The following is a 20,599-nucleotide window of genomic DNA, read 5'->3' as shown; positions in this document are numbered from 1 at the left end:
AAAAGTACAACAATACTGAGTACGTAGCAATTCTTAAAAATTAAAATAAAAAATTACGACATTGACAGACCATGACGGGTGCAAAATGATGAAATAAAATTACACGGATATTTGGTCAAAGTGAGCGTCAAATGATATTTGTGATAAGTCAGAAAGCATTTTGAGCATGTTTTTTTTTATTAAATAGAAAATTATAAGGGACATTTTTTGTGTAGGCAAATCAAGCAGCCATGGAAGCAGTAGTAGCTCAAGTAGTCACCATAGCAGCAGTGAAGGTGGTTATGGTGGAAGTAGCTCAAATAGTCACCACAGCAGCAGTGAGGGTGGTTATGGTGGAGGTAGCTCAAGTAGTCATCATAGCAGTAGTCAGGGTGGTTATGGTGGAGGTAGCTCAAGTAGTCATCATAGCAGTAGTCAGAGTGGTTATGGTGGAAGCAGCTCAAGTAGCCATCATAGCAGCAGTAAGGATGGTTACGGTGGAAGCAGCTCTAGTGGTCATCATAGCAGCAGTGAGGTTGGTTATGCTGGAAGCAGCGGAAGTAGTCATCACAGTAGCAGCGAGGGTGGTTATGGTGGATTCAGTTCAAGTGGTCATCACAGCAGCAGTGAGGATGGTTATGGTGGAGGTAGCTCAAGTAGTCATCATAGCAGCAGTGAGGGTGGTTATGGTGGAAGCAGCGAGAGTAGTCATCGCAGTAGCAGTGAGAGCGGTTATGGTGGAAGCAGCAGTAGTAGTCATCATCACAGCAGCAGTGAGGATGGTTATGGTGAAAGCAGCAGTAGTAGTCATGACAGCAGCAGCAGTGAGGATGGTTATGGTGGAAGCAGCCTAAGTGGTCACCACAGCAGCAGTAGCAGTGGTAAAAGCGATGGAGGATACAAAGACTATTTGCATAGTCCGTATTCGTAATGTCATATTGACATGTTTAGCAGTTGCAAATAAAAATAAATTATGAAAAAGGGTCTTGTATTGTTTGCACATGAGATGTAAAAGCAATTTTAGCAGAAAACTGGCCTCAAGTCATGCATCATGAAAAGCCTTAATCGTTCACGTGACAACGTCAGTAGCTTTTAGATCGCTTTTCAGAATCAGAATTGTTCATATAAATAGAAACAGTAAATAATAAACTATAGAAATAAAAGCCAATTTGATTGCCTTTAGTTTAAGAGAAAATTACTTCTTTTAGAAAACCAAAACATTTCCATACAAACTTATCCACTTCAAACTAATGAAACCATTTCCCACCAAAATACTCTCGATTGATTATCCAATTGGTAATGATACACAAATTTTCAAAATTTTTCAACGAACTTGTATTTCTCCTTAACTGAAGAAGAAAACATGTAGTTTATCAGGGAGCTAGTGGGATTTGTTTTCAATTCTTTCAGGATAATGTCTGGAAATACCAGACCTTTTCCCAGGTCAAATATCATTTCCAAATCAGTGGCACCATCAAAGATACATTTCGAGGCTTCCTTAACAGTCCCATTAAAGCTGTTTGACCTTCGTTTGAAGTACTATATCTTCTGATCACCCTTTTTCTTCTCTTCTTTTGCACAATGCAAGCTACTATGTATCTATCATATTTGGACCTAGTTATGTCGCCGTCGATATCGTCCATGCGGATGAGGATTATGACAGGACATAGCTTCTCACATATTGAGGCATAATTTACGTTGGTTGGTTGGTTGGTAGTGGTAGCAGTCGCACACCAATCTTAGTAGAAATTAGAAGTGACATGGTTCCATTCTCCAGATCTCTCTCCAAATCAGTTTTCCAATTTGTTCATGTCCTTGGCTTCCATTTTTTTTTACCTTAGCCTTCCTCGACTCTCCTTCCAGGATTTCCCTATCGTCAAGTTGCAAAGTTCCTCGCTTTGCTTTTCTACAGTGTTACTTTCTGCCCAGCTGTATCTGTATGTGCTTCGTAGTCCCTGTTATTACTTCTGACATCGTGCATATATTATCTTTATGCCCAAAACTACTCCCTGCTAGTTAAATTATGATTCTTACACGCCACTTCCACCAAGCGCAGACTTCAATTACAGCTTACATTGTATCTTCTCATCCTTAATACTTCTTAGAGTCAGGGCTAATCTTGTTTTAGCTACCTTAAATCCTTCTACAAAGAGAGGAATTGAAAGTTACAGTTCTGCAGATACTGTATAGCTCAGCTCTTTATTTGTGAAAGAGAAAGGAACACCTAGACATCAACTTAGGAATTGTTTTTTTAACACCATTCCTATCTGTCTGCACTGACATGCTTTGAATTTCATTCTTGCCCAACTAAACATATCATAAAGGGCTTCAAGCATCCAGTGTGCCTGTACATGTCGCTGCTATCTCTGTTTGGTGGCAGTCTGGTGACTGAAGATGTTTTTGGACCCTTGGTCTCTCTTTCAGCTACTTTAATGAATTAATTCATTCCCAGTACAAATAAGATCAATGATTTGCAGTAACCTGTCACAATGCCTCTTTGCAGCTACTGCCATTCTGTTGTTACTGATCCAACGGTTCAACCTGAGATCTATGTTCCAGAAGAATGTTTGTTTAATTCCATGGATGTCCTCTGGAAATAGTAATGCTAGAGGGCTTGCATACCCAATGCCTGTGGGAAGATGTTATACGCATTTGTAATACCTAACCAAACTGTTGTTTAATGACCATGGTTCTGTAATGAGCTGTACGATTAATGAGATTACACTAGCATTTCTTAAGCATCCTGAACATCAACTCATCGGCTGACATATATGCTGTGAGTTTCCTTGCCAATATCACAAAAATATATCCTCTTAAAAACTTCACTGAAAAATTGTTCTTTTAAAATTGGTTCACTGTCTTGAGGTTGTTATCTTAGGAGGTATAACTCATTATGCTGTTTTACTTTGATATTTTCTTTCCTCAATACCACCTTAAGTACCTTCCTTAGTCTCCTTAGTCACTTTGGACATTTCTTAATACTCAGGGTTTCGTGTAGTATAACTTATTATGCTTTTAAGAGTTTTGATGCTTATATCATCTTATATTGTGGTATTATATTTTAATCATTGTATGCATAACTATTGGTCATGCCTTTTTTAAATACATGTATTTGTTGAGTTTCTACAGTGTTTAAGCTGGTTTTAATGTGTAAAGGTTGTATTTTTGTTTTATTTTTTTATATTCATGTCTTTTTAGCATGATGTCAAGCGCTTTAGAGTATTTTTAGATAAGGCGCTATAAATGTGCTTTATTATTTTATTATTTATTATTAAAAACTTTATGTAGTATTCCACTTAGGCCAGGAGATGCTTCCTTACAATTGGCATTTTTGTATTAACACCTAAAATATTTCATTCCCGGTAACCTGGTTGGTGTTTTTGATTGTTCCACCTCCATGTTTCTCTGATTTTCTCTGTATGGCTGTTTTTTTAGGTGTTTTATCATACAAAATATGTTTGTTGATATAAAGATTACTAGTAAGCAACTTTGAAAGCATCATCTTTGGAGTAAACTAAAAATATTTATGGCAAAGTCAGTAAGTTTCCTGCCAGAAACTTTATGACCAAATGTCTTATTTATTCTTCTTTTTTTATCTTGTTAAATGACTTTCATATACATTTATTTATTGAACTTTTAGTAAATTTGGACGTTAAGATAGATTGTTTGTTTGTTTGTTTGTTGGGGTTTAACGTCCGAGCAGCAATATTTCAGCTATATTCAGACAATGAACATGAAATGGATGATAAAATGAACATGAAATGAAAAAAAAGGATGGGACACAAGGACAATAGGGTCGACAAACTTTGATTGCCACTGAAAAAAGGGGGGATGGGTAAGGTCGGGCAATTTAGCCTCCTGTGGCGGAGCGCAAAGGTTCCTACTCCTATCGAATACCACAGCAGGGTTCTTTAACGTGCGAGGAACGTGGCATCTTTCCCAACACGGTGCACCACTATGGTTTGCGGTCAGGTTTTCCGTATTATAGCCTGACAACCCCAGCATGTAACACGCCAGGGGTATCCCATTCCACCACCTGGGGCACACATCCCAGTTGCTCTGTGGGCAGAGCGCCTAGCCCCCGGCTAGGTTTCTGAGCACTATTTAGTCGCCTTTTACGACAAGCTTAGCGCTGCAGCAGGCCTATTCTTTTAACACCCGGACCTGCACGGGGCCAGGCAATACTCAAAATTCACTATTTCATGCTGTTTGTTGTGTGTTTTCTTGGCAGGTGTTTCTAGAAAAGCAGAGGAAGCTTACCCTACCGATGCACCTCGTCCATGCTCCCAGTTTTTTAGTGGAGTCCGAGTTGCTCATTTGCTTTTGTTACTTTGTTTATATGATTTTAGTTAATTTATGTTCTTTGTTGTGTATGTCTGTTTTCCATGTCTGGTCTTTGTACCTGGATTACATTCTTTTGATTACCGCTATAAACTTGGTTCCCTTGATTACTCTTTGATTACCGCAATAAGCTTGGTTCCCTTGATTACTCTTCCATGTCTATCATTGGATTATATTCTTTTGATTTCCAGATGAATCTTGGTTGCCTTGATTACTCTTTCTCCAATATCACAACCCCAAAACCACAACAAATTAGATGTTCATTGATGGATATTATATTTGAATCTATCACCTTATTTTTAACATTCTCTTTCTTAGAAGATCACTTTACTTCAGTAATTGAAAATTTTTAAATTCATGGTGAAGTTCCATCAAGGCTTGGAACAAAAGCTTGCAAATTTTTCGCAATAGATGCATATATTTTAGAGGAAAAAACAACTTTTCATAGCTGAAATTACTCACCAATTAAATTAAAACTACATAAACAAAGAAGTTCTTGTGAAATTAGTGGAACTCTTTGGTTAATTGTTGTTTATTAAACAAAATCACTCACCTCAAGAATTCTTTTATAAAGATGAATGCATATCTGAGCCAGCAGTCTTTTTCACAAAAAATCTTAAGAATAAAACAAGTTATAAGTGATGAACATCAAAGTACATCAAAACATTGTGACGTCATAACTTATATTGTACTACTAGTACTAATTTTACACTTATGATTTTTTGTGAAATTGACTGCAGGACTGTAGGGTAATCAAGGGAACCAAGGTTATAGTGGTAATCAAAAGAATGTAATCCAGGGACAAAAACCAGACATGGAAAACAGGCATACACAACAAAGAACATAAAGTAAAAACTAAAATCATACAAAGTAACAAAAGCAAATGAGCAACTCGGACTCCACTTAAAACTGGGAGCATGGACCAGGTGCACCGGTAGGGTAAGCATCCTCTGCTTTTCTAGAAAAACACCCTCCGAGCGAGTTGCTAATAAAAAGTCAAGTCCAGGGTAGACAAAAGAGGAAGGAAAAACTAAGACATGTTGAACAAATCAGTTTTCATGGCAAAGAAGTCTATTTGTTAGTATTCTAGCACAATACAAAAAGTCTGCATAGTTTCGGAAAGCTCTGGCATAACGTATGCAGGTGCTGAAGGGATGTTGCCACAGATGAAAGGAAAATTGACAATTCTGAATGAAAAGTCATCACGTTTGTCATAAAGTCTGGTAAATAGTGTTCATTTACCATCGATTTCTAAGTGTAGGTCAAGATATGAGGCTGACATCACATTGTCTGTAGTATCCTTTATCTCAAGTTCTTTGGGATAGATGTGCTGTATCAAATCGCCAAAATCAGAATTGCTTAAAGATAATATGTCATCTGTTTATCACTTTTAAACTGTGGGATTTGGAGCAGCTTTGTCTTTCAAAGTTATGTTTGGAAGTACATTGTAGTCTGTACATGAGCAGGCCTAGTCTTGAGGGTCACTTCTTCAATTTAAAAGTTGCTTTAAATTAAAAATTGTAATTTTTACAAAAGAACCCACAAAACAGCTAAACTATTGGTACTATCTTCAAGAGAAATAACTCCTATACAGAGACTGTTTTAGTTCTATACCTAGTAAAATCACAACAAGACAGTCTTTTCTTTATAGGTTCGACCACCATCCTCACTCACTTCCTATATCTTCAAAACTACAATAAACAAATCAAAATCATTAACAGTAAGAAAGAGTTACCACCATCATTCTCACAACCTATATCTTCAAACCTACAAAAAAATGCAATCAAAATCATTACTGGTAGGAACGAGCTATTGACATCATTCTCACTCCCTCTATCTTCAAACCTACAATAATGCAATCAAAATAATTAAAGGTATGAAAGAGTTATCATCATCATTCTCCTTGCCTCTATCTTCAAACCTACAATAAATCAATGGTAAGATAGAGTAATCAATACCATCTTCGCTGCCTCTTTCTTCAAACCTACATGTACAAAAAAAGAATCAAAATCGTAAATGGTAAGAAAGAATAATCATGGGAATATTCATGACGTTTCTGATTGGTCAATATATACTTTATGAGGATGCTGTGACGGCACTACACTGTTCAGGAGGACGGAATTTCTGAATTGGTCCATTGAAGGAATGTATTCCAAGGATAAAGACAAGACAGGACACACACAACAAAAAAAACATGAAATAATGCTACTTAGAAAAAAAAGGATACATGATTACTGCATGATCCACCTGTACCCTTTAATCTCATTGTTATACTAAAAATGATACATCCGTTCCCTTTAAGCTTATTGTTATATTAAATTTGAATACCATGTATGTCCACGTATGATAAACTAATGATAATTAAGGTACAATGTAGTAGACCTGGTGTAAGGGAGGTAATCCAAACAGAAAGAATTTCAGTCACTAGAACGTTTGGATGACTCCTAATATCAAAGCTTCAAAGTGATACATTTACTGAAGTTAAAAGGAAACAGTTCCAAGCAAGGGATTTACTTGAACAAAGATGTCAGCTGTAATATCGTATCCGGAATTTATACTGAACAGTACCCATAATTGATTCTGTAATTATGTATGTGACGTAACGGAAACAAGCATGTTAGTATAAATCTGTGCACGGCAACATTGGTATGATTAAAATCAAAGCCCATCGGCCCATAGAACCCACGAAAACATAACATTTTGGCGATAATGGAGGTAAATATCCCTGCTTTTCCACCGTTTGATGCGGAAACAGACAAAAACAACGCTGGGCCGCAATGGGACCGTTGGATCGGGAGGCTCGAAAATTTGTTTGTAGCATTGAAACATGTTAACCCGATAGTAGCTGAAGGTGACAATCCAGACCCTGCTAAGATAAAAGAGATCGACGATAGAAAAGGGGCTCTGTTATTACACTATGTTGGGGAGAGGACATATGACATTTATGAAGCTCAGAAATGTACGTCAGAAAACACATACACCGACATGAAGAAAGTTCTCACAGACTATTTCCGTCTACGTAAGAATACACAGATATAAATTTATAACTTTAGGTCATATAAACAGAAAGAGGGACAGAGTCTCGATGAATTTGTAACAGAATTGCGCAAGCTTGCCAAAAACTGTGAATTTACTGACATTGATAGTGAGATCCTTTCTCAGATTATACAAAACTGCAAGTCAAATCAGCTCCGACGACGGGCACTCAGAGAATCAGACAAGACACTTAATGACATTATACAGTTGGGTCGTGCCATGGAACTTTCAGACTCCCAAGCACAAGCTATGGAAAGACCAGAGACAGTAAACCGTGTCAAAAACTTTCCCGAGGCCGAAGCCGAGGTCGATAAACAATCCGAGAAACAGTGATCAGAGACACAAAGTGAAGTCAAACAGAGATCAGAATAATCACAGAAAAGACCGTTGTTTCAATTGTGGTGGCCAGTATCCCCACAGAGATAAGCCGTGTCCCGCAAAGAATAAAGTGTGTCATAATTGTAAGAAAACTGGGCATTTTAAGAAAATGTGTCGTGGTAAGAAAACCGAACCTGTAAAAACGGTTAATGAGTATAGTAATAGTGATTCTGATAGTTACTGTTATGGTGTTAGACTGGAAAACAATGTGAACGCGATAAAAGGTCCGTTTGTTAATGTAAAATTAAATGACAAATCAGTTAAATTACTTGTCGACAGTGGTTCGTCCGTGAACATATTAGACGAGGCCGATTACGCAAAAATCGGAAAACCTGCCCTTCAGGAAAGAAACGTGAGAGGTAAACTGGTACTGTATGGCGGAGTCAGAAGTATTTAAGTTATCGGAACGTGTGACGTGAAACTCGAAACCGGGGAATCGTATGACGCGACAAACTTTTATGTAGTCAAGGGACGTAGCGGATCCCTACTTGGATATCCGACAGCTAGTCGCATGAACATTATTAAGGTAATCAGTAAAATCGACGACATACCTCCGAAGGGCGCGAAGGTTGAAGAGAACTTTCAGCATATTTTTCACGGAATAGGCAAGTTGAAGGGGGTACAGGTAAAGCTGCATATTGACGAGACAGTGAAACCGGTCGCGCAGAAGCCGCGAAGAACGCCATTTCACCTACGTGGTAAGGTCGAGAAGGAAATCCGACATTTAATCGAGACCGAGATAATCGAGAAGGTCGAAGGGGAGCCGACTCCCTGGATATCACCGATACTCACGCCCCCGAAGAAGAACGGCGAAGAAATCCGTCTATGCGTAGACGTGCGCGAGGCTAACAAAGCAGTCCGGCGCGAAAGACATACGATGCCGACGAACGAGGAATTGATACTAGACTTGAACGGCGCGAAGGTGTTCAGTAAGCTCGATTTACGCAGTGGTTATCACCAGCTTGAGCTCGACCGCGACTCGCGATACATTACCACATTTAGTACCCACCTTGGTATTTATCGGTACAAGAGGCTTAATTTCGGGATTTCGTCAGCCAGTGAAACTTTCCACGAGACGACTAGACAGGTTATATAGGGCATTAACGGCGCGCGGAACATATCGGATGATATAGTAATTTTCGGCGAAGATCGTGAGAAGTTACAGAAAGTTTTACAGAGACTATCAGATACTGGACTGACTTTAAACTCTCAGAAATGTGTGTTTCGTACAAACAAGATATCATTTTTCGATGTTGTATTTTCCGAAAACGGGATATCACCAGATCCCGCGAAGGTGAAGGCCGTTCGTGAGTTTTCTCGTCCGGAAAACGTTAAAGACCTCAGAAGTTTTCTCGGTATGATGAATTATAGTTCGCGATTCATTAAAGAGTATGCCGATATTTGTCAGCCGTTTCGCGAGCTTACACACCAAGATACGGTTTGGGACTGGAGTAAAAAGTGCGAAGACGCTTTTACGAAGCTTAAGGACAGACTGTGTGGAGATACCGTTATCTCATATTGTGATCCGAAGAAATCCGTAACTGTTCGAGTAGATGGTAGCCCAATCGGGTTAGGGGCAATTTTATTGCAAGACGATGACCCTGTTACGCAAGCCGAGCTCTTACGCCAGTAGAGTCTAGATACAGCCAAACGGAACGCCAGGCGTTGGCAGTCACATGGGCGTGTTAACATTTTGATTTATATTTGCGAGGGTTAGCTCATTTTACCATAATCACCGATCATAAACCGTTGTTAACAATATGGCAGAAACCGCAACCTCCACTCCGGATCGAGAGATGGGGCCTCCGCCTACAACCTTACAAGTTCACATTGAAATACTTACCTGGTAAAGACAATATCGCAGATTACATGTCACGACATCCTGTCGAGAATGAATCTCAGAAAGACAATATTAGTGAACAATATGTTAATTTTATTACGAACGAGGCGTTGCCGAAAGCCATTGATTTAGACGAAGTGAAGGCCGCGACAATGAATTGTCCGACTTTACAACAGGCTATTCATTTCACAAGAACGGGTGAATGGTACAAACTTAAAACTCTTGACTCTGACAACATTGATATCGAAGAATTAACAGCTTTAAGAGCAGTGCGCGATGAGCTAACAGTGTATTGTGAGAACATTTTATTGCGTGATCACCGAATAGTGTTACCGAAATCCCTCCGCGATCGTGCGATTAGTGTTGCTCATGAGGGGCATCAGGGTATGGCAAAGACGAAGTCATTTTTACGGTCGAAAGTATGGTTCCCCGGAATAGATTCACGGGTCGAAGATTCAGTGAAAAGTTGCGCGTCATGTCAAATTCTAATGACTGAATGGCGGAATATGGAACTGTTGCATATGTCAGAACTTCCCGGAAGTCCGTGGGAAAATCTAAGTATTGACTTTTGTGGTCCTTTACCTAGTGGTGACTATCTTTTTGTGATTATAGACGAGTATTCTCGTTATCCCGTAGTGGAAATTGTCAAGTCAGTATCGGCAAAAACCGTAATCCCTGTTTTTGACAAAGTGATTAGTACCTTTGGTGTGCCGAAAATTGTAAAAAGTGACAACAGAAGTCCGTTTCAATCTTATGAATTTAAGAAGAATGCAGAAAACATGGGGTTTGTGCATCGAAGGATTACACCGAGGTGGCCTAGAGCCAACACACAGGCCGAAAGTTTTAATAAACCTTTGATGAAAGCTATCCGATCGGCTCATGTCAACCAACTTAACTGGAAGCAAGAAATGTTTAAATTCTTAAGAAAATATCGATCGACGCCACACACTTCGACAGGACAAACACTGTTTAAAATGTTGTTCATGAGAAATCCGAAAACAAAGTTGCCGATGGTACCCGAGAAACCGATAAATAGAGACATAGATGAACAAGTACGTGTGAAAGATAGTGACTCAAAATTCCCAATGAAACTTGCTGCCGATACAAAGAACCGAGCTAATGAGAGGAACATAAATGTAGGTGATACAGTTCTGAAAGAGAGAGATATGCGTGGAAAAAAACTAGAACCGAAATTTGACCATGAACCGAAAGTTGTGACAAAAACAAAAGGATCGATGATTACCGTCAGTGGCGGTACAATCCGCAATGTGTCATGTTTCAAGAAGATAAATCCGAAAGTGGACTTGAGACTCAGAGAACGATCGAAAATCTCAGATGAAGAAATCACGATTCCGTGTGAAAATCCGAAAGAACAACCAACCCGTCAAGATATCAAAGAAGATACAAAAGTTGAAGTAACTTACAATCAGATAACATCGAAACCGAGAGAAAGTCCGATTCGTAGAAGTACGAGACAAACGAGACGTCCTGAGAAGCTAAAAGACTATGTACCGTAATTTCATTTAAGTAGGATTCGCATGACCTTGCTGTGTTATCGGGCACAATAATCCCCTGCAGGTCATGAGACCATGGAGGTCTTCATTTTCTTTATTATTTCCATTTCATTTGATTTTAGAAACATTTTCTTTAATACACTGTAAGTCGTGTTTAATGCCAACGAAATGACAGTTTAATTTACATATAGAAACTTTAATTAAAAAACTGTAATTTTCAAACACTTTCACATAACTGTCAAATATTCAAAAGGGGGAGAGATGTAACATCGTATCCGGAATTTATACTGAACAGTACCCATAATTGATTCTGTAATTATGTATGTGACGTAACGGAAACAAGCATGTTAGAATAAATCTGTGCACAGCAACTTTGGTATGATTAAAATCAAAGCCCATCGGCCCATAGAACCCACGAAAACATAACATCAGCCACCAACAACTTTGCATTGATTAAATGTTTCAAATGTGCACAATGAGGAATATACATTTCATTAGGTGGAAAGATGTTTGAAATAACACCATCTATTGAATACATTGAAAATGTATTCATGGTATAAGAAGCAGTCAAATATCAGCATAAGCCACACTGTAATAAGATAAATGGCCATTGAAAATTTTGAGGCAATATATATATATATATTTACAATGTAATTGAACAGGTTTTGTCCTTAAATGTCAAATGTGGTTAACCATTCTGCTAGTACAGCTGGTGTAAAGAAAAATTTTGGATGATAGTGATGAGAGATTTAGGAGGTAGACCTAGGCTAACGGACACAACTGTTCAAAATCATTGGAGCCTTTCTATTCAGCACTTTACATCAATCTTATGTAAGCATCTAATTAACTTGGATTCATTTTATTCTGCTTCAAACAAAAGCTTGGGAGGCCTTGGTGAAATTGAATATAATACAAACATATCACTGATTTCATGAGTTATGTCCCTTACCCTAGGTCTACCTCCTTAATTAATACTACTGAATAAGACGCAAAACAGTTACAGAAATTACATGTTAAACTTTGCCTGTACTATTTGTCCCTAGTGTGAAATATATACATGTATAGTACACATATACTAATGTATGTACATGCCTAACCTGAATTAGAATTATGCCTTGCCTGAAATATCTATACCTTACCTGAAACAGAAGTACAAAATGTATACCTTACTTAAAATATATTTGCATTACCTGAATTACAAATGTAAAATTATGCTTTGACTTAAATATGACAATGCATAGCTAATTGAAGATTATGCATGATTGTCTGAGGCTAAGTAAAACTGCATGTAATAAAGACTAACAATAATTCTGAGTGTTTCTGCTAGGATTTCAAAAGGGCAGGGTGCATGTTTAAAAAATGGCACTTGGGTGCACTGTTGAATTTTTAAAAAGAGCTTGTTAAGTGAAATACATGTACAAAAGTTTACAGTTAATGAGTTATACATGTATACAAATTTCACCACTTTGACCTGTGGAAACCTCTCTCTACCTCTGTTTAAATAAGAGGCAACACAGCAGCTGTACTCATTTAATTTAAAATGGTATATTTTCTTAACTTGAGTGTTAGAGAAATGGGCCATTTATTTTTATATTGTCCGGTGAAGCAGTCGGAGTGAGAAAATGATTTGTAGTAGTGAATTTCATGGAAGATGCATGTGGTTGACAAAGAGCCTAACAATTCACCAAAACATTAATCACTACTCAGAGAAAATGTCCTGTTCCACCTAAGCATCTCATTACAATGAGGTAAAATTTTTCAGGAAATGAAACAAATATTCAAGATTGCTGCTACCAAATTTCCAAAATTATTGAAAAATTAATGAATAATAAATGTATTTATCATATCTACTGTTTTGCAAAGCAAAGCAAACTATACTGTACTGTTGAAAGTATGGAAAATGTAAAAAAATGAAAATTGGAAGGAAGGTAACTGACATTTTTAATAAATGATCATGTGCAATTTTTGTAGTTTGTGTACACACATTGCTCTACAATGTTTGACAACATTTGTCAGATCAGTTGGGCAGTAGAAATTTATCATGAAAAAATGACTGGCTGTTTATAAAATGATGCAAACAGAGTCCATTTTCAACCTGACCAGCTGACTGCCCCTGGGTGATAACAAACCTGTCATAAAACTTTTCCTTATCTAATTAGACAGTAGTTATAACATTTTTTTATTCAGATTTATGGCTTTTATACTTCACTCAGTGACATTTGTTTCTCTAACACTCAAGTCGGACCTGAGTGAAACTTGGTATTACACCAACATATTGAGTGTTTAACACCCAGATTCCACGTAACCAACACCAACTGTTTGTATATTGTAATAGTCGTAAAATTCAATGAGGCATAACGGAGAATTCATTGTAAGATATGATGTATATTCAGTTTCTGTTTCTCAGGTAATTCGAAGAACTCCAGTTAAGACCAAAATTTAGTCATGTCATTAAAAATTCGGCATCATCTAATTTTTTTTTTTTTATATTGTACATGTTTATCATTTGTTGATGTGTCATTTTTTATTTACAGCTACGTCCAATGAATGGGAGATATCATATAAAAATATTACTTTGTATTTTTACCAAGTAATAATGCAATCTTTTAATATTTTAATTTTGAACTATGAAATTGATAATTACTATTAATTATAAATAAAACACTTTGAAAGCATTGATTGTTGTAATTTGATTTGAGTGACGGACTTGTACATTTTGTAAAAACAGTCTGGAGTCAGACACTTTTAGTTTCTGATAGTTTTAATTATTGAATGGCTTTTCCAGAAAGGAAGGAAACTAATTACAGGTCCCAAGACATCTATATAATGTGTACATAAGAATTGTAAAGTAGAAGCCCTTAATCAGTACGTCAGTAATAATTAAAAGTTACAATTTGTTGTCCAAACAAGGATGAGATGGCAACCTCGATCAGTTGATCGTTTTTGATCGCTAAAAATGCTTCAAGTTAACTCTGAGACATTTCTTATTGAAAGTACGTTTCAAATACAACCTACATGTACATATATCTTTATTTTAATGATATTAAGTTTTGTTAAATGATTTCAAACTTTCATTGATGCCGACTGATGTTTACTCCCGTATAAAAATAATCCCATGACGAACCTGGCACATATATAGTTGTTTACTTTAAGAAATTTAAATGAACACATTGTTTACAATGTCTCCAATGTGTGTCTGGTCATCAAATAGACTGCAATTAATTATAACCCAATACAGGACAGTTATGAAGTATGTACATGTATCAAAGATAAATGTCTTTTTCGATTTTCATGTTATATTTGTCAATCGTTAATACCATGTGCTAATCTTCTCAACCACTGTTTTATAATTTGTGCTGACTACTTGGATTACAGATGGACAAATCAACTATTGACTCGTGTTACTAGTATAGCTTTCGGCGATTGCATAATTTAAGAATTTTCACAAGTCCCCTGGACTCCCCTGTTGTGATTTTCAGGGGTCCCAAATGAATTGTGGTGGTCAGTAACCTTGGAGCTCAGGTACTAACATCCATAACACCAAGTGGGTATAACACATTTCACTGTGAATAATTTCTGACTGACATGGTGTTTCACTGTTCAACACAGATTTAAAACTCTGACTCCATCCTTCGAGAAACAAGTCGCTGAAATAATTTCCAATTTACAATAGTCAATCAGCTAAATATGACTAATAACCTTTGGTCAATCAGCCTTGATCAACAGGAATAATGTATTGTTTTCATTACAAAACATAAAAGTACACTTGTAAACAAAGCTAAGGCCCTTTGACTATTTAAAAGCCTTTAAGGGCAGGGAGCCATGAAACTTTTACAGCAAATGGCATAACTAGGAATATAGGTGGGGGACCGCAATGTGGAAACGACCTAGCAAGAACAGAGTCTAATTAAGGATAAGCATAACTTTAGTTAAGCCAACTTATTGGCTAGGCTAGATTAATATTTTAAGGCAACAGTGACCATACCAGTAAAGAACAGTCATACGTGTTAAATATGAATCAAATATAACATATGTATCTGAATTCGTTGGGTTTTTTTTACGATTACCTTATTTCATATTATCTCACACCTCCAAAACACCGGATTAACAAGAATCCTAGATACCAAGAATCGGAGATCTTTTTGATAGGGGAAGGAAACTCGTCATCTCAGATATCTTCCATAGAGCTAAGTTATGTTGGGCAGTCCCGACAAACATTAATCAAGATAAATTACGCACATTGTTTGTGATCAGTTCGAAGTAAGGATTACATGTGTGCTTGCAATATTTTTTTCTTTTGTGTAATTCATTGTATGCCAATCGTGGTGATCATTATTTTATGTACAATGAATATCATGTGATTCTGACCCCGGTCACTCAATTAATATATATTTTTTTTCAAAATAGAAGTGTGGACACAGAGTGATATTAAGCGAGGGGCAGGTGTGGGCACAGACTGGTATTGCCCGAAGAGCAAATTTGATTGAACATAATACGTTTTGTCTTGAATGTGTTTACATTGTCTAGAAAACTCCTTCATTTATTGATATCAATAATTATACCCCACGCAACGAAGTTGCGACGAGTATAATGTTTTTGACCCGTTCGTCAGTCCATCTTCAGTTTTCCGGACTTTTTTTCTAAATGCTTGCAGATATTGACATGATTTTTGGTACATATATATATATATATAAGTTCACCATGATAAGTTACAGGTCAAGTTTACGTATTGTTCCGCGCTCTGGTGACTTTTATCGAAATTACGGGCCTTAAACTTAGCAAAATTCGCAGAAATAACAGTTTCCGGACTTTTTTCTAAACGCTTGCAGATATAAATTCACCATAAGTTACCGGACAAGGCTGTAGTTGGTTCTGCTCCTATGATTTTTACCAGAATTACAGGCCTTGAACAGAAGTAACTATAAGACAAGTCATTTACATATAACAATGATTCTTTCTTGAAGGTGTACTTGCATGGATGTGTTGAACTTGATATGTCATGTTAAGGATTGACCATTTCGCTTTATGTACGTAAGCCTGGTAATATTCTGGACTCTCAGTTTTTTTTTTTGTTTTTTTTTTAGATTAACAGAAACCAACAGTGTGGTATCTGTCAATTACATAGATGGCCCAAATTTGAAACGGTAGGGGTCATAAACTCAAAGTTAAATAGGAGCATTGCTTTAGTAGTTAGTAAAATCATGTCAAAATTTCATAACAATTGATCAACCATAACTAGGTTACAGACCACCAATTCAACCAATGAGCATTTGGAACGTACGCAAAAATAGTCCTACGCAGAAATTACCCCTGTTCCTCATAGTGCTGTGAAAAAAGTTCTCATCTTATTTAAAAAATTCAAACAGTTTCTGAAAGGAAAAACATTTCTGTACATTTTATAGGTGCATTTTGCTTCTTGTGATGTGAAGCCTAATCTCCATAATGATTTTTAAATATACCCCTATCTTGTGAAAACACTGGGATTTCCCATGCTATTTATAGACCCTTCACTTCCGGTGACCAGTACTGCACTGCAAGTCTGCTAACCCCACATGCCATTCTGAGGATTGTGAGCTGACATATGTAGAATCATGCTGATATATAGTCATCTGCAGGTTAAAGTTAAGGTAAAGTCCAGAGAAGCCATTGAATATTGTGAAATTAGCATAGAAGCCTATGGGAAGTGGAATTAGTGGTTTTTAGCCTTAAGCTGAAGCCATGGCAAAATGAAAAGTTTCTTGAAATAGCTTTAAACTACTTGAAGATCTTGTTAACTTTGCCATGAGAGGAATACACTACAAAAATCCTTCAAAATATGCATTTTTTTAAGTTATAGGTCCAAATTATGGAAAATTGGTCTTTTTGGCTGATTTTTATGTCCTATCTTGTAAAAAGTGTAGAAAATTTAGTAAAAATATCAAATATTAAACTTTGAGGGCTATATTTACCTAAATATGGTAGTAATAAGCACTTGAAATCAAGTTTTGTGTAGATTTGAGCAAAAATTAGGTTAGAAATGAGGAAAAACTCACTTTCATTACTGCGGTTAAGGCCATATAAGCATTCCCCTATGGCAACATGGAAAATCCATTATTGAGCACTTTTTTTGCTTTAGGTGCCCTTTACTGGTCATGTTCTAATGTGAAAACACTGTATTTACAAATTTAAAGCCAACTATATCACCTTTTGTGAAAATTTAAAGATTTAGGATTTTTGACATGTGATCAAGAAAAAGGGGGAGGCATGTCAGAAATAATTTTTTAAAAATAGACCAATTTCTCAGAAAATGATTACTTTTAAAACTATTTCTTCATTAATATTGTTAAAAAACAAGTTGTGATTGATATTTTTTATTTGAAAAGTCAGAAAAAGTTCTTTGCAAATATTTAATGCATTTCAGTATGGTAGAATATTTTCACTTTTTTGCTCGCACAACTTGGTTACCCTATATTTAAAAATTAAATATTTAAAAAAGTGCTTGTCACATTTCACTGAAACTTTGCAAATGCATTCAGTATGTGTGTAGGAAGATACCTGTATAGTTATTTATTTTTTCTAAGACAAAAAGTGACTCTTTAGGTTACAGACCACCAATTCAACCAATGAGCATTTGGAACGTACGCAAAAATAGTCCTACGCAGAAATTACCCCTGTTCCTCATAGTGCTGTGAAAAAAGTTCTCATCTTATTTAAAAAATTTAAACAGTTTCTGAAAGGAAAAACATTTCTGTACATTTTATAGGTGCATTTTGCTTCTTGTGATGTGAAGCCTAATCTCCATAATGATTTTTAAATATACCCCTATCTTGTGAAAACACTGGGATTTCCCATGCTATTTATAGACCCTTCACTTCCGGTGACCAATACTGCACTGCAAGTCTGCTAACCCCACATGCCATTCTGAGGATTGTGAGCTGACATATGTAGAATCATGCTGATATATAGTCATCTGCAGGTTAAAGTTAAGGTAAAGTCCAGAGAAGCCATTGAATATTGTGAAATTAGCATAGAAGCCTATGGGAAGTGGAATTAGTGGTTTTTAGCCTAACTATACTCGGCGTCACATAAATAACAAACTGTTAAAATTTGAATAAAAATATTTTCTACGACTTTATTGACACCAACCGTCGTTTAAATTGTCTTAAATGACTTGCTCATTCGTTTAGCCAAACAGCTTCTCCCTAAACAAGTCGCTTATTAGCTTAAATCATGCGTAACAAATCCTTACGGGAAAATCCCATACTAATATCCGCCATGTTGGTTTTTTCTGGACGATTTGTTTACAAACGAAGTTCGTAAGTTCCCGCCGAACTCCGGTGACAATCGTCTGCTTGATCAACTTCTCGGTATTGTACGTTGTTCGCGTAAAATAAATCCGAGATATCCGAAATAACGCCGAAATGCATTCTGGGTTCTTCGGCTTTTGGACAAACCATTTAAACGTAAACAACATGTCCTAGCAACCCGATCACTGTAAACATGGCCGACTCTTTACAATGTAAATATTGGCACCGAGAATTAAAATCTGACCGGAATTTAACGATTCAATGTTTAGGGAGAAGCCGTTTGGCTAAACGAATGAGCAAGTCATTTAAGACAATTTAAACGACGGTAGGTGTCAATAAAGTCGCAGAAAATATTTTTATTCAAATTTTAACAGTATGTTATTTATGTGACGCCAAGTATAGTCATCGCACGAAAACCGAGTAAATATATTGACGACACCGACGCTGCCGACGATGACGCCACTGTTAGCACCATACCAATATAGAATCGAATTTTTTTTACATATATAAGGTCTTCGTTTTTACATTAGATCTAGTTAAACAGTTCTCTATCAAAAGAGTATAAAACTGCAAGACTGTAAAGTTTTCACACTAACAGTCATGTACTCAACAGAAAACATTCAAATTTCTTATGAATCAAAATTACAATACCGGTATATGAAGGGCTTTAGGGTTAAATCCACCGATACTGGCTCACAGTTAACGCTTCAAAATCAATATTTCAACTAAATCTTGTATCAAACAATTTTATCAACTTCTAAATAGCCTGAAAAATGTTTCCTATACTATAGTACTTGTTACAGAACCAACGTAACGTGTAAGTACATTCAGTACTTCACAACACTGCCATTAACTTTAGAATCACTATTTCATTTAGTCCTGTAAATCTTCTTCACAATTTAACAAAACTTAGTTATTTTTACGTATGTAGTATTAATGTCTTGTTACTTAATAAAATCCCCACCCTTTGAACAAAGTTTAAGTATGAATGTGACTAAAATTATATTTTTATGTACATGTACAAACTTTATCGGCATGAAGTCATAAACAAACAATGGTTTAATTAAAAATCATATTAAGAGTTGTCAGTACAATAAGTCTGACATATACATATACATGTATAGCAAAACTAAAAATCGTTGGAGCTCCTCGGGAATGTACTTACATGTACACTGTACTTTTACTTGTACATAATGTCTATATGTATAATGTAGAGTCCCCGAAACTTCATGTTACAGTAATGGGCAGCTAATTGAACTGCCCCAACTCAACAGATTCCTCATTGCAACAAAATCGCTTGCCAGACAACCTCTAGCACTGGTGGAGTAATAAAAAGACCATCCCATTAGGCCTAAAAATATGTTATGTTTCCGGTCACCCAACTGACCCTCCTTCAGACCCCCTACCCAAAAGTGTTTATTTGTTATTTTGAAAAAAGATAAATAATGATAGTCTGCCGAATGTCTTTCAGAAAAAAAGTAAAAATAAAGCCATAGATGTTTTTTTTTCTATCCTAGATGAAAAAAAAAAAAACAAAAGAGAAATAGTTTGTTTATATTTAGATTCGATTGTAAACACACATGACGTGAGTCTGCTCTTGGTCGTGGATAATCCCTTTTGGGATTCGGCACCTGAATTAAATATTTTTTTGTTTTGACCACCACCGTCAAAACAAAAATATCTCAAGCGGCGAATCCCAAAAGGGATTAGGTTGTGGACTATTTAAAGTCTTTTGTAGTTTTTTTGCATATTTGGTTCCTTGTATTCTAAGTTTGGTGTCACTATGACTTATTGCATTTTAAATTTTGAATAAAAATAACCTATTGCAAGCCAAAGTGGACAAAAATGAGTATTTTCTGATATCAAAAAATGATTTTGTAATATTACAAATTCATTTTCTAATACTACAACATAGATTTTTTATATCACAAAACACTTTTTTAATATTAAAAAATCATTTTTAATATTAAAAATTCAATTGAATTTCTAATATTAAAAAAACGACTTTTTAATATTAGAAACTGATTTTCTACAGTAGAAAATGGATTTGTCGTATTCAGTTACGATTTTTTAATATTAGAAAATCACTTTGTAACATTAAAAGATGTGACTGATTTTGCAATATTGCAAAGCAATTTTCTAATATTACAAATTCAATTTGTAATTTTACAAAATGTGTGATATTTTATAATATTAATAAATCGGGAATTTGTAATATTAGAAAA

The 20,599-nt window shown here is 36.1% G+C and overlaps 1 long non-coding RNA gene across 1 annotated transcript; it reads right to left on the bottom strand.

Annotated features, from left to right (window-relative positions):
• Window positions 1-5,825: 5,825 nt before the first annotated feature.
• On the bottom strand, window positions 5,826-15,308 carry LOC148620474 (uncharacterized). Its single transcript, XR_015921816.1, has 2 exons — window positions 15,156-15,308; window positions 5,826-6,011 (listed from the first exon to the last, which is right to left on the bottom strand). It is a non-coding gene; the product is annotated as an uncharacterized LOC148620474 (long non-coding RNA).
• Window positions 15,309-20,599: the final 5,291 nt, after the last annotated feature.

Source organism: Perna viridis, chromosome 4 (genome assembly GCF_037379345.1).
Source record: "Perna viridis isolate PV_CMFRI_1.1 ecotype Kerala chromosome 4, ASM3737934v1, whole genome shotgun sequence".
NCBI classification, from domain to species: Eukaryota; Metazoa; Mollusca; class Bivalvia; order Mytilida; family Mytilidae; genus Perna; species Perna viridis.
The sequence above is the reverse complement of the archived record's forward strand: the minus strand, read 5'-3'. Positions and strand labels throughout refer to the sequence as shown.